Source organism: Bos grunniens, chromosome 7, assembly GCF_055505025.1.
Source record: "Bos grunniens cultivar Pamir isolate PY7600 chromosome 7, Bosgru_T2T1.0, whole genome shotgun sequence".
Taxonomy (NCBI): domain Eukaryota; kingdom Metazoa; phylum Chordata; class Mammalia; order Artiodactyla; family Bovidae; genus Bos; species Bos grunniens.
In genome coordinates, this window is record NC_141171.1 from 4,286,735 (window position 1) to 4,299,639 (window position 12,905).

General features: G+C 53.6%; 1 protein-coding gene and 2 long non-coding RNA genes across 3 annotated transcripts in view; 2 read left to right on the forward strand and 1 right to left on the reverse strand.

The window, feature by feature from the left end:
• Positions 1 to 8,612, reverse strand: part of SLC25A42 (solute carrier family 25 member 42) — a 40,109-nt gene extending 31,497 nt beyond the window's left edge. Inside the window, exon 1 of the mRNA XM_086408253.1 lies at positions 8,587 to 8,612. The gene's annotated coding sequence lies outside the window, so the exon portion shown is untranslated. The remainder of the gene's footprint in view (positions 1 to 8,586) is intronic.
• Positions 1,437 to 5,661, forward strand: LOC147368059 (uncharacterized). Its single transcript, XR_015166447.1, has 3 exons — positions 1,437 to 1,570; positions 5,066 to 5,156; positions 5,435 to 5,661. It is a non-coding gene; the product is annotated as an uncharacterized LOC147368059 (long non-coding RNA).
• Positions 8,613 to 8,856: 244 nt separating the features above from the next.
• LOC147368060 (uncharacterized) lies at positions 8,857 to 10,882 on the forward strand. The gene is made up of 2 exons (XR_015166448.1): positions 8,857 to 9,377; positions 10,542 to 10,882. It is a non-coding gene; the product is annotated as an uncharacterized LOC147368060 (long non-coding RNA).
• Positions 10,883 to 12,905: the final 2,023 nt, after the last annotated feature.

The following is a 12,905-nucleotide window of genomic DNA, read 5'->3' on the forward strand; positions in this document are numbered from 1 at the left end:
CCAAAAGAATCTGGAAGGTACAGGAAGCACCTGGACTTCTTCTCCCTGGAGCCCACAAAGCCCGTTTTCAGTTCACCCAGTTTGGGATGGGGTTTTTTTCCCAAATAACAAGTGTTTATTGGGACTTCCCCAGTAGGTCCAGTGGCTAAGACTCTGTATTCCCAAGGCAGGGGGCCTGAATTCAATCCCTGGTTAGAGAACTAGATCCCACATGCCACAGCTAAGACCCAGCACGGTCAAATAAATACCTTTTAAAAAGCAAAAACCCAAGTGGTTATCTTTTCACCTGCTATTTCTATACCACTCAGTAAACAAAAGTTAAAGTGAAGTGGGGATGGGGGCAGGGGACACCATGCAGCAACATAACTTACTGAACAGCACTATCTAAGAAACATGAACCTCAGACTTCGCTGGTGGTCCAGTGGTTAAGAATACGCCCGCCAAAGCAGGGGACACAAGTTCGATTCCCAGTCTGGGAAGATTCCACGTGCCTTGGGACAGCCAAACCCTTGAGCCGCAAGTACTGAGCCCACAAGAGAAGCCATGGCGATGAGAAGCCCGCGCACCATAACCAGAAAGGAGCCCCTGATGCTGCAACTAGAGAGAGCCCAGCTGCAGCAGTGACGAGCTTGTGCACCGCAACTATGGCCATCAGAGCCAGGAGGAGGCCGCTAAACGCGCAAACAAAGAAACACGAGCCTGGGCCCCAGGGCCTCAGACGGCCTGTCCTACGGGCACCACGCCGCTGCAGCCGCTCCACATCCGAGGCCGTCCTTACACACACTCACGGACAGACACACACACACACTCACAGGCAGCTCCCTGAGCAGGGCCACCAGGCATGCCAGCGTGTGGCAGGGTCACCCACAGTTGGGTGACCCCCCGTAGGACGAGGTAAGTGTTTACACAAACGGGGGGGGGGCAGTTTCTCGGGAGATGGAGTTCCCAGCAGCTGTGGCACAGACCCCGTAATCTCTTGGCAAAGGGAAGCCTATTAACATCCTATCTGCCTGTTGATAAAGGCTGTTTCCTCTTCCAGTTAATGGGCCTAAGTGAGGGGAGGCATCTTACGTAAGGCCTTTCCCTGTTAACTCTGCCCAGCTGGCTGCTGCCTGCTCCTTCTCCCTGCTGCACGTGCCCTCCGGTGCATGTACTGCAGACCAACTCCGGTCACTGCAACCCTGTGCTGCTGTCTCTACAGGTCAGACACCCATGTCCTGAAAGACCCAGAACATTCTATGGGCAATCACTGTCCTTGGTCCTGGCAGACAGTGCTGCCAACGCCTGTGGTCAATGGTGTGTGAAGTAACCTAAAACAAACTGAGACATTTAATGGTCTTCATGCTCCTCTGCTAAGAGGCTGCACTTGTGTAAAATCTTAACCCCAAAGCCGTGTGTTCCTGACACACGGAGCCCAGCACAGGGCTACTCAATTGCACCTACTCAATTATTTACTGGATGAGTGAATTGATTTCGCTTTGGCCGTGTTCTCCATCCTACTCCTATGCCTGGCAAACTCCTCTGCATCCTTCAAAGCCCATCCTAAATATCCTGGTCTCACCTTCCCAAGGTTAGTTGCTCTGCCTGGACTGAGCACTCCATGGTTCTCTGCTGTGCTGGGAGCGGTTGTTTTCCACACCCCTTCCCCACTAGCCCGGGGACCCTGGAAGGCAAGGGCCTGGGTCACACTTAGTGGCAGTGCCTAGCAGAAACCCAGAGGTGTGGACCTGAAGCCACTGTGAAGACAGTGTATCACGCGCCAGCAGCATGAACACCCCTTTTCTATCACTGTCTGCCTTGTTCCCCGGGTGGGAGCATGCCCAGGCTCCTTGCCATGCTGAACTGGTATTGTGGGAGGATGGAGTCTAGTGTGTGACCTTGGACATGTTATTAAACCTCCTTGGCCTCATTTTCCTCCTCTGTCACTATCTTCTGAGGCTGGGGTTGCCCAAGCAGGTCTCTGGGGTAGCATGCTCCCTAATGAGGAGTCAGACAGGGGCTAAGGTCACCCGGTTCTACCAAGCAGGCCTCCCCAGCTCCCATGCCTCACCATGTACCTACACACTTCCATGCTGGGGCTTCCCAGAGGGCTGAGCATCAGTCTGTGGCATCCGACCCTCGACTCTGTCTCCCGCAGGTTCATCTCCTCAAAGTGTTAAAATCTGGAGAGTGGCGCCCCACTGTCCATTAAATGATGGCAGTTTAGGAAGCTCCTGCTCTCACTAAGCCCTCGGCCATGGGACCATGCTACCAGCACGCTGCTCAGAGTCAGCAGGGCAACCTCCGACTCGGACATTCAGGGCTGGTCAGCATTTGGCTCTGACTGATCAAAGAGGCGCCCTGGGGGACTCCCCTGGTGGTCCAGTGGTTCAGACTCTAAGCTCCCAGTCTTCCACTGCAGGGGGCAATCAATCCCTGGTTGGGGAGCTAAGATCCCACATGCCATGTGGCAGGGCCAAAAAATGGGGCTCATAGGCCCCAAACTGTCTGTTCTTCAAAGTCTGGCTCTTAGGCACCTCATCACTAATGGGAGGCTAGACTAGTCACTGGCTAAGGTGTGACCAGCAAGGCTATAAGCCATGTACTCCACCCCATCCCCTCCCTTCTCATGGTTGCAGAGACCTGCCCAAAGTAGGGGAGGGGAGGGCAGCATTTCAACTAAACCCCCAGGAGCGCCTGTCCCAGAATCTCTGGTGACATTCGTGCAGGGCTCTTGCCCCGAGACATAAATCAGAGTCACTGAGTGTGACCTAGGAATCAGCTCTTTAGACAGGGCGAGGGTGAGATTAGCTGTGTTGACATTGTAGACCAGGCAGGTCATGGGTCAGCGTGGCTAATTAACACCTAATGAAATGTACATATTGACTTTCTTAACTCGTACCATGGCAAAGGTACACCACTTGGAGACAGAGCAATGGCTCTGACATCCGTTCGGAGCTCTGTCCTGGCACATTTCCATCTTGGAAGTCTCGAAACTTCCAAGGCAGGTCTTCCATTCTGGTCCTCATCTCATAGTCGGGGAGGTACAGGTGGTCAGAGGGTCTGCTGATCAGCCTGTCCACAGTGGCCTGGCCTCAATGCAAGACCTCTCCTGTGTCTCTCATCACGGACCAGGTCCTTCAACCCAATCCCCTCTCAGGACCCTCGCGTGTTCCCTGGCCCGGCCTTCTCTTGGGTCCTGCCATATTCAGGCTTGCTTGTTTCCTCTGCTCATAATGCTCTGTCACCTCGCTAACTCCTTGCTGGCTTTTAGGTCCCTGGGAGCTCCTGAATTAGCACCCCCAGCCTCTGCTCAGGACCCATCAGATACAGTGCCCCAGTTCCTTGGGGGTATGTCTGAGCCACTCCCATGGCCCACACCCTTCTGAGCTAGTATTTCTGCCTCCCCCACACCTGTCCCTGACCCTGGCACACAGATATTTACAGATGATAGAAAAGCTGTGCTGTAAGGCTTCAGGTCTGTTCCAGTCCTGGAAGCTGTGCTGGTGGTGGCATTCCAGGACATTGTATAAATATCAGATTCTAACAGTGGCAGGAAGCACAGTGCTATGGGTGACTGGTTTGAAGGAGGACAGGACCTGGATTCAGGACAACCTAGGTCTGCCTTAGCTTTCCCACGTTTTCGCTATGTATCTTTGGACCAAGGTCCCCTGACGCCTTGGTCACCCTTCTGTAAAACTGACATGATCCAGACCAAACTCCGTAGGTAAGCACATGCCAAGGAGTGGCAAAGAGCAAAATGAAGACATCTGTTCACATGTCTGGGTCCTTGCTAGCACCGAGCAGGTGCTCCCATCTTCCAGTAGGGAAGCAGGTGAGTGAGGGAGCTGCGGGACTGTGCACATGGGTCACCTGGAGGGCCTGAGAAGTGTGTTCTGACCCTGCCGGCCCATCTTGTCTGAAGCAGCAGAGGCTGCTGGACGAGCACCTCCTTCAATAATGTCCTGGCAGGAATGCTGGCTCTGTAGCTGTAGAGGTTAAATGAGGTCTCCTGAAGTTCGCGTCTACCCAGGACCTCAGGAAGTAACCTCATTTAGAATAGGGTCTTTCAGGTGTAATTAGCTAAGGATATCAAGATGAGTCATCTTGGATTTGGTGGACCCTAAATCCAATGATGGCTGTCCTTAAAGGAGGATACACATACAGGGAAGAAGGTCACGTGAAGACAGGGGAAGGGACTTTCCGGTGGTCCAGGGGCTAAGACTGCACTCCCAGTGTGCGGGGCCCGGGTTCAATCTCCGGCTGGGGAACTAGATCCCACATGCCGAAACTAAAAGATTCCCTCATGCCCCAACTAAAGATTCTGTGTGCCATCACGAAGACCGGAGATCCTGCGTGCCGCAGGTAGGACCCGGCACAGACAAATAAATAAATATTAATTTTTTTAATTAAAAAATAAATCTTCAGAAGACAGAGATGGAGATTAGGGTGCTAGAGCTGCAAGTTGAGGAACTCAAGGACTGCTGGCAGCCGTCAGAGGCAAGGAAAGGGTCTCCCTCAGGGTCCAGGTAGGATACAAGCCTGCTGTCTTAGTCAGTTCTGGCTGCTGTGATAAAACATCGTAGGCTGGGTGGCTTGTAAACAGAAATGTGAGGCTGAGAAGTGCCAGCAGATTTGGTGTCTGTTCAGATTCTCTTTCTGGTTCGCAGAAGTCCACCTCTCTGCATCCTCACAGAGCAGACGGGGCAGGAGAGTTCTCTTGGGGCTCTTTTAGAAGGCCATTAATCCCACTCGTGGGGGCTCCACTCTCATAACAGAATCATCTCCCTAAGGCCCACCTCCTAATACCATCACACGGGCGATTAAGTCTCAACATACGAATTTTAGGGGAGACACAAACATTCAGTCCACAGCACCTGCCAATCCCTTGATTCTGGAGTTCTGAGCTCCACAACAGTGACAGAAGAAACCCCGTCGTCTCACGCTGTCCAGTTTGGGGTTATCTGTTTTGGCAGTTCCGGAAACGAGTACAGCAGGCCTCCGAGCCTCCCGAGTGCATACTGTGCCTTGGCTAGTGACCTGCCCACGGCCCTGAGGTCATCGCACCTCTCTTTGTATCCCATAGGTTGCCCTGATGGCCAAGCTTCAACAGAAAGCCTGGCTTCTCCTGATCGCTGTTGAGACCCTGTAACCTAAGCTCTCAGCTGCAGCAAAAGGTATTCAGTGAAGAAAACAAACGTTGACAAGCATATTTTAAAAATAGCACAGGGACCAGGGAGGGGCCGCTGGGGCAACATTCTACTTTTTAAACTGGGTGTTGGTTTCCTTATTCTTTCTACCTTCTTTCTTTTCATGTGCACATTATGTACTATTATTACTAAGAAGTAGTTCACATTTAAAATAAAAAATACAATGCATTTTTTAAAAGAGCTGGCTTGCAAAACCCAAATAAGCTAACGGCTCCAATCAACTCAATATTCCTCTAATGTCTAAGTGCCAAAAAAGAAGACTAAAATACGGGATGACAAATGTGAAAAGGCCTGCCCTTGGGCTGATGACGCCCTCCACCTGGTGCCAATAGTGGGAAATCACTGACAACGCAAGAAAGTCTCAAGACAACTTCCCAAATAGATTTAACATCTGTGACTTGTATCAGCCTCATCTGACACCTTCATTCTTTTGCTGGATCCAAGTGTAAAAAAAAAAAAAAAAAAAAAGAAAGCAACAGTCAATATTTCCGACCTGCCATCCTGGGACTCCAGGCAGTGCCTGCATCTTTCTCTAGAAAGGACCACCTCTCCCACTGCCAACCACTATAGTTACCTTCAGAGCCCTGCAGAGGAGGGACTCAAATATTTTTTTGGACTGAACTTTAGACTCTCGAAGAGAAACAAATCTAATGTTTAATCACCATCCACTACGGGCAGGAACACCTCAGAAAGGGACGGATAGAAAGATTGGAGAGACCAGAGCTTGACAATAACCGCCCTGGCCGCCAGGGGAGGAAATGGGCATTCCAACTCCACAGCTGAGAATACTGATGACCGCACAGCCTCCACGGAGGAGCATTAACCATTTAGATGTACGTGTCCTGTGGCCTGGCCACTCTTAGGAGGTTGCTGCAGCTGGATGTTAAACTCCATGAAGACAGAGACGGTTTGAAGTGTCTGTGCTTGACTGGAGCCCCACACACTTTTACTATGAATTTGCTCATGCAAGACTCAATCTATTCACTGCAGTTTGGTTTGCAAAAGCAAAATATGAGGGACTTCCTTGGTGGTCCAGTGACTAAGATTCCAGTTCTCCCAATGCAGGGGGACTGGGTTCGATCTCTGGTCAGGGAAATAGATCCCACATACCGCACCTAACACAGCACACAGCTGCAACCAAGACCCGTGCAAAAATAAATAAAAAATAAATATTTTATAAAAAAGCAACATATGAGAGACAACTTAAACAGCCATCAGTAAGGAACTGGTTATAAAGTCACCCACCCTTTTGATACAATTTGATACAAATTTACCAGTGGTTTAAAAGGGGCCCTTAGACCACCTCTAGAAGGGAACATTGTTATATAGGAGAAACTATTAACAATGAGGCCCTCCAGAAGGGGATAGGGTACAGGTATGGGGAGATCTGCCTGGTTTTTACTCTTGTTTCCTTTCGTACTGCTTGATTTTATTTATTTTTACCATGTAGATCAATTACCTTGTCAGTTTATTCATATCTTTGTATATGTATATATATATATAATACATGCATGTACATACATATAAAATGTGTGCATGTGTATAACCAAATACATACAACATCTACAGATACACATACACACACACGCACACATTTTAAATGACTCTGTTTGAATTTGGACAGAAAACCCCACTGGCTTTAGAACAAGACCCTTCAGAACATTCCAGCACCATCTTTCCAGGGAGAGACGGGGGCGAGGGGTGGGTAGGTGTTAAGAAGTACTGTGCAAGCCTTACAGGAAACGGCACGTTATTGCTTTTTTAACAATAAAGCCACCAGCCTCCTTCCACACTGCACACTTGTAAATCACACTCAAGGGAACTTAAAAAGTTCCAGAAAAATCTTTATCCCCAGCACCAAGCCAGGCTAGTTTTGCAGTTTATCTCTAAGCAGCTGAAACATTAGCCTTCTCATTCTGAAGAGTGTTTCGTTACTCCCTCGGTTTATCAGCATCAAGGGCCCAAGGAGCTCTCCCGGGTCAGCAAGGAGACTCAGTCTATAAGAGCTGGAGCCAGAGTCCCAAAGTCTGGCAATCCCTGCCACCAGGCGACACTGCGAGCTGGGCCAGAGGCACCCTAGGTGTTAAAGCCCAGCTGCAACAGTGCCCCCGCCCCCTGCAGCTCCTGGACTCTGAGACACGTGCTCAGAAAGCAACCAGGGGCCGCCCCTTCCAGCTCAGCCTTTCCGGACCCAGCCAAAGTCATGACTCCTGAGGAACAGCTGCAGGGAGGGTGGGGGTCCCCTCCCTACCAGTCCCTTAGAAATAAACACAACAGATGGGCACAAGTTGGGGAGGTCCACAGAGAAGGGTCAGCAGCAATGCTCAGTGCTCAGGAAGAGGTGGGCAATGCCACTCCGGTTCAAATCGCTTTAGGTTCGTTGCTGGTGAAATGGAGATAATTCCAGTTTGTCTGGCTGATAGGATTATGCTAAGCCCGGACATCACTTAACAGACCATCATAAATGAAAAGATAACATCTGGGTGGGCTTTTTCTCAGAGGGTGGTGGTGGAAGGTGCCGTGATCCTGAGACAGCAAGGCTTGGGTGAATGTTGGAAAACCTGGATTATAGAGTGGGCACAAACACAGGTGCATGTGGAAGAAAGTACAGGTGGGTACGGACTGGGGGGCTTCAAGTCACAAGGGACTGCCAAGGGCACGAGACAGGTGTGTACCTGTGCAGGTGGACGTACCTGAGGGCGCTGACCCAGATGACTTAAGATGGGGGCAGTGAGAGGGGCACAGACTTGGGTGTGATAAAAGCCAGTGAGGCAACGGAACAAGTTGAGACATGAGTGGGGAATGGTGAGTTTGGGGTCACAGGCTCAGGCGTCGCTGTGGGGGGTGCAGGCCCAGGTGTGGTGGCGCCGAAAGGAGGAGAGGAACGCCCTGTGGTGTAGGGGGCATCGTCAGGGAAGGTCTCAGACGATGTGCGAGGAGGAGGTGTTCGAGGGTTGGGGGCGCGGTGTCAGGTGTGTGAAGGGGAAGGAATATAAGGGGGGGGGTCAGAGAGACAGGTGCGCGTAGGGGTGCAGAGTCAACTGTGCGAGGCACCTGGTGGCACGGCCTCAGGGGGTGAGGGATGTCAGCGAGGTGGACAGACTCAGGTGTCTGACGGGAGATGTCAACGAGAAGGGCTGTGCTGTCAGTTATGTGTGGGCTGTCGGTGAGGGCCTCAGATATGGCTGTGGGGATCCCAAGGGGGCATCAGGTGCGCGGTGTGGAGGTCGGGGGGTCGGCTTTAACCTCTCCCCGTCCCCGCGATGCTGCTGTCACGCCCCGCCTCGTCCGCCCCCGCCCCGGGGCCATGACAGGACTGCGCCTCGCCCTAGGTCGGCCCGACAGGCGCGGGCCCCCTCGACGCCTGCGCTGCCCCGCGCCCCCCTCGCCCCCTCACCGGCTGGGACGTGTCGCCACCGCCGCTGCCGCCGCCGCCGCCGCCGCCACCTCCAGCCCGCCACAGCCCCGCCCCGTGCACCCTCCGCGCGCGCCGCGGGAGGGGTCCAAGCCGTACTCCGATTGGCTGCGTGCTGGCCAACCATCCCTGGAGGCAGCGGATATTGGTGGAAATGAAGCAGACGAGCAGCCCCTGAAGCCAATCACTGAGGGGTGGAGGCGGGACTATTGGGAGAGACTATGGGGCCCCCGGGTGGTCCAGCTGGGCGCTAGGTGCTGGGAGGCGGGGGCCCGGAGGCGGGCGAAGATTGGAGCCGCGGAGGAAGACGGGCAGCCCTGATGGCCAATGGCTGGGGGTCAAGGGCGGGGCTCCGAAAAAACTTGCGCGACTGGCGCTAGAGGAACTGAGGGCGTAGCCCGGAGGGTGACGGAGATTGGCTAAGAAGCAAAGACTGTCAAGGCCGGCGGCCAGTCGTAGGGGTCGTCAGCCGCGCTCCCGGACAAGACTTGGAGCAAAGTGCAGAATTTGGCCCTGAACGCGTTGACCGGAGGTGGCCTCGAGCGTCCCACGCAGGGTCTCCTGAGGCTGTGGCGAAGTCAGACCCTCTGGCCACCCAGTGCAGAAGCAAGACCTCCCACTTAGGATGTGAACTTGGCCATCACGGCCGGAGGACTCGTGAATAATTCAATTCCTTACTACCCACTATTCCGCTGCAGATGATACAGAGAAGACAGAGACTCAATGGAGGTCACTCAGCTGCAGCGCAGGGTACTGCGAAGACGTGGAAATAGGTGGAATACTACTCACGCGCTTTATGATTTTCTGAAAATGTTTGATTTCTCCGAGTTTAAGCTTTCTCTTCCAGGGATCAAATGACATCCGGGCCACCTCCCTGCTAAGCCTTTGGTGAATAAACCGAATCCTAACCACAAGCCCGTGAGGTCAAAGCGACCATTGGCTCCATTGTACAGAAACCAGAGCACAGAGAGGTCAAGCTCCTTGCCCCTGGTCACACAGCACTTCAGCAGGCTCAAAGTAGCCTACTTTTTGGAAAAGGGGTGGTAAAGACCCTGCCTCCCAATGCAGGAGATATAAGAGATGTGGGTTCTATCCCTGGGTCAGGAAGATCCCCTAGAGGAGGGCATGGGAATCCACTCCAGTATTCTTACCGGGATAATCCCATAGGCAGAGGAGCCTGGCGGGCTATAGTCCATAAGGTTGCAGAGTCTGACACGACTGAAACGACTTAGAATGCTCTCAAGGCAGTGTGAGAGCTCAGCCACTGGGGGCCTGAGTGACCAGCCACTGGCTGACGGACGACACAACCTTGAGTAAGGCCCTCAGATTCCTCATGGGACAATGATTCCTACACGTTGACCTTTCCTCTCTGGGACTGCTCCTCTGGGAGAACTTATATTCCAGCCCTCCGCTTGACCTTCAAGTGAAAGCCTTTACCCCCTCTGCAGGTTACATCTGGCCTGCGAGCCCCAGCTTTTCTGTGAGGTGTGGGGTCATGGGATTCTTTGCAGATAGGGAAGCAGCTGCTGTCCAATACTAGGCTGTGTCATTGGCACCTCTCCCGAGCCCACCCCATTCTCTGACTCACCAAGTGCCAGGGCAGAGAGGTTTACAAATGTTCCAGATACTGGCTCTTATTTCCTCTAGGTGTGGGCTGGGGTTGGTGGAGATCAAGTTCAGAGCCAGGGAAGTCTGGGAGAGAACAAGGTTGAGCTAGGCTGTGAAAGTGGTTCACATTTCAGGGCTGTGCAAATCCCCTGCCAAGTACGTAATCCATAACTTCTCAAAGGGCCTCTGTAAAGAAGCAGTGTGGGGCTCACAAGTGGGAGCCACTAGCCTAGGCCCACCATATGACTCCTGATATTCCCAGCATATTCCCACCTGAGCCTCTTCTCAGGCATCTCCCAATTGTAGTTTGCTTCTCCTGCAACTTCCAGGTCCTGGTCTCGATTTGGCCCTCTGGAGAAGAGGAGGAAGCTGCGTGCTGAACACCTGCTGGGTGTTGGGTCTTTCCTGAGCCAGACACTTCTCAAACACCATCTCATGACCTGACTTCCAGATGCGGGTGATGATGCCCATTTTGCAGATAGGAAAACTGAGCTTTGTGCAACAAGTGTTTCTTGCTGGGAGGGCCCGGGGCTGGGTTTGAACCCCTGCTTTACTTGACTTGCTAGCTACAGGACCTTCCACAAGTGCCTCAAATTCCCTTGCCTCAGTTTCTTCAATTAGCTCCTAGGGTTGATGGAAATATTAATAAAATGAATGGAAGCAAATCACATGTTGGCCACAGCAAGTGTTTGCTGAATGTTGCCTGGATAAACTGTTCTTTTCAGGGTCTCTGTTTCCCTCTCTGTAAATAGCACCTGATGGAATGTAGACATAGACCGACTATGGGGATGGTGTGCCATGCAAAGAGGGAGGTATTTGTACTGGAGAAGTCCCCAGCTGCAGCGCCCACCTGCTAGGTCCTGTGAGGGAGGCAGCAAGCTCCTGGAAAGTCCCACAGCACCCCCAGGGACACTGCCAACTGGGGCAAGGGTCAGGCAGTGGCCCTGGAGGTGCTCAGTGGGCTGTGGCTTCTGTTTGCTCATCAGCAAGCTGGCACTGGCCCACCTCTCAACAATGGCAGACAGTGCCTCTCAGCATCAGCAATAGACACCCCCCACCACAGGCACCTTGGCTGTACCTGGCCAGGGTGCCCAGGGGACCCAGCTCTCCCCTGTCCACTTGGCTTCCCCTGGGCAGGACACTGACTCTCTGCATCTCCAGTTCCTTCTGTCTCGGGAATCCCAGGAATCATCTGACATGACGGCCATGAGCCAGGCCCGGGCACGGTGACAAGGGCTTAATCAACCAAGGCTAGAGAGCCATCTGCCCAAGGTCAGGTTAGCAACACTGGCAGCAGAGGAGGGGCATGGAGGCGGGCTGAGCTGGGTTCCCATCCCATCTTGGCCCCTCGAAAGCCGGCGAGTCTGCTTCTCATCTGGAAAATGGGGTTCCCAGGCCCTGCCTCTCAAAGGTGTTCATAGTGAGAGCAACGTTGCCCCTTTCCCAGGACCCCGAGCCCTTCCCTGGCAGGGGGGACACATCATTGACACCTTGGGACGCCACAGAGATGACAGTCAGGACTGACCGGTTTCAAGGCAGCCTCAGTCAGTGTCCCAGAGGCTCAGAGAGGCCAGGCCCCCTCCCCTAAAAGCACACGGCAGTAGAGGAAGAACTGAATGTGCTGGCCCCTCCCTTGAAGCAGTTTCCCCCTTGGCCCACATTTCTATCGTCAAGGAGGACAGAAGAGCGCTGTGTGCCGGACACCCCCAGCCAGGCAATGCTGGGGGCTGTGGCCCTGTGCGGGGACACACTTAAGCCCATTTCCAGATGAGGAGGCGGAGGGCCACCTGAGGGAGCAGAGGAGAGACTGGAACGTAGGCCTGGTGGACCTCAGTGAAATGCGGGCTCTTCAGTTGGAGGTGGGGTTCCACCCCGCCTGGGGATGTCCAAACAGGCCCTGACCCACACCCACTGAAGGCACGCTCAGGCAAGGTGGGGAGGACTGATAGGCAGGAGCCACTCTTCTAGAAGAGGGCTGCAGCTGTGGGAAAGCTGGATGGGATTCCAGGGGAGGTGACTAGGGCGGCCAGGGCAGAGGCCTCCCCTACAAGCACCCTGGGTATCTCCTCATTTACTCGGGTGAACATCTGAAAACACTGATGGGAAGTTGGTGCAGAGCGGGGAGACAGGAGCCTGCTCATGGGCAGTGGGCCGGAGCGGGGGAGTCAAAGGAGAAAAGCACACAAGTGAGGTGACCTCAGATGGGGGCAGAGGTCAGGGACACAGCCCGTGATCACGGGGCACCAGGGCAAGGGGGCAATAGGGCACTTCTCTGAGAAGGCAACGTGTGAGCTGGAACCAGGTGCCAGGAAGGAGCCAGCCATGGGGAGGGCTAGGGAAGGATGCTCCATGCAAAGCATGACATGTGCACAGGCCCTGAGGTGGGGAGGCTGGAGTGACTGGAAATGTGATTACAGGGGAACATGGGGAAGATGCAGATGGGAGGGGGGTAGGGCCTGGAGGACAGTTTGGTTTCATGTGGAGGGCGATGGGGAGCTACAGGAAGACTCAGAGCAGAGCTGAGGCAGCAGTTACAAGGCTGGCACCTCAGGCTTCCCCGAAATGGACTAGCAGTACCCACTGCCCACGAGACAGATGGAGGAACAGGAGGATCATGGGGCCTCCAAGGACACAAGACTGATCCAAGGTCTCATGGCTGGAGCCTGGAGTGGGTACGGATCATCCCACCCACG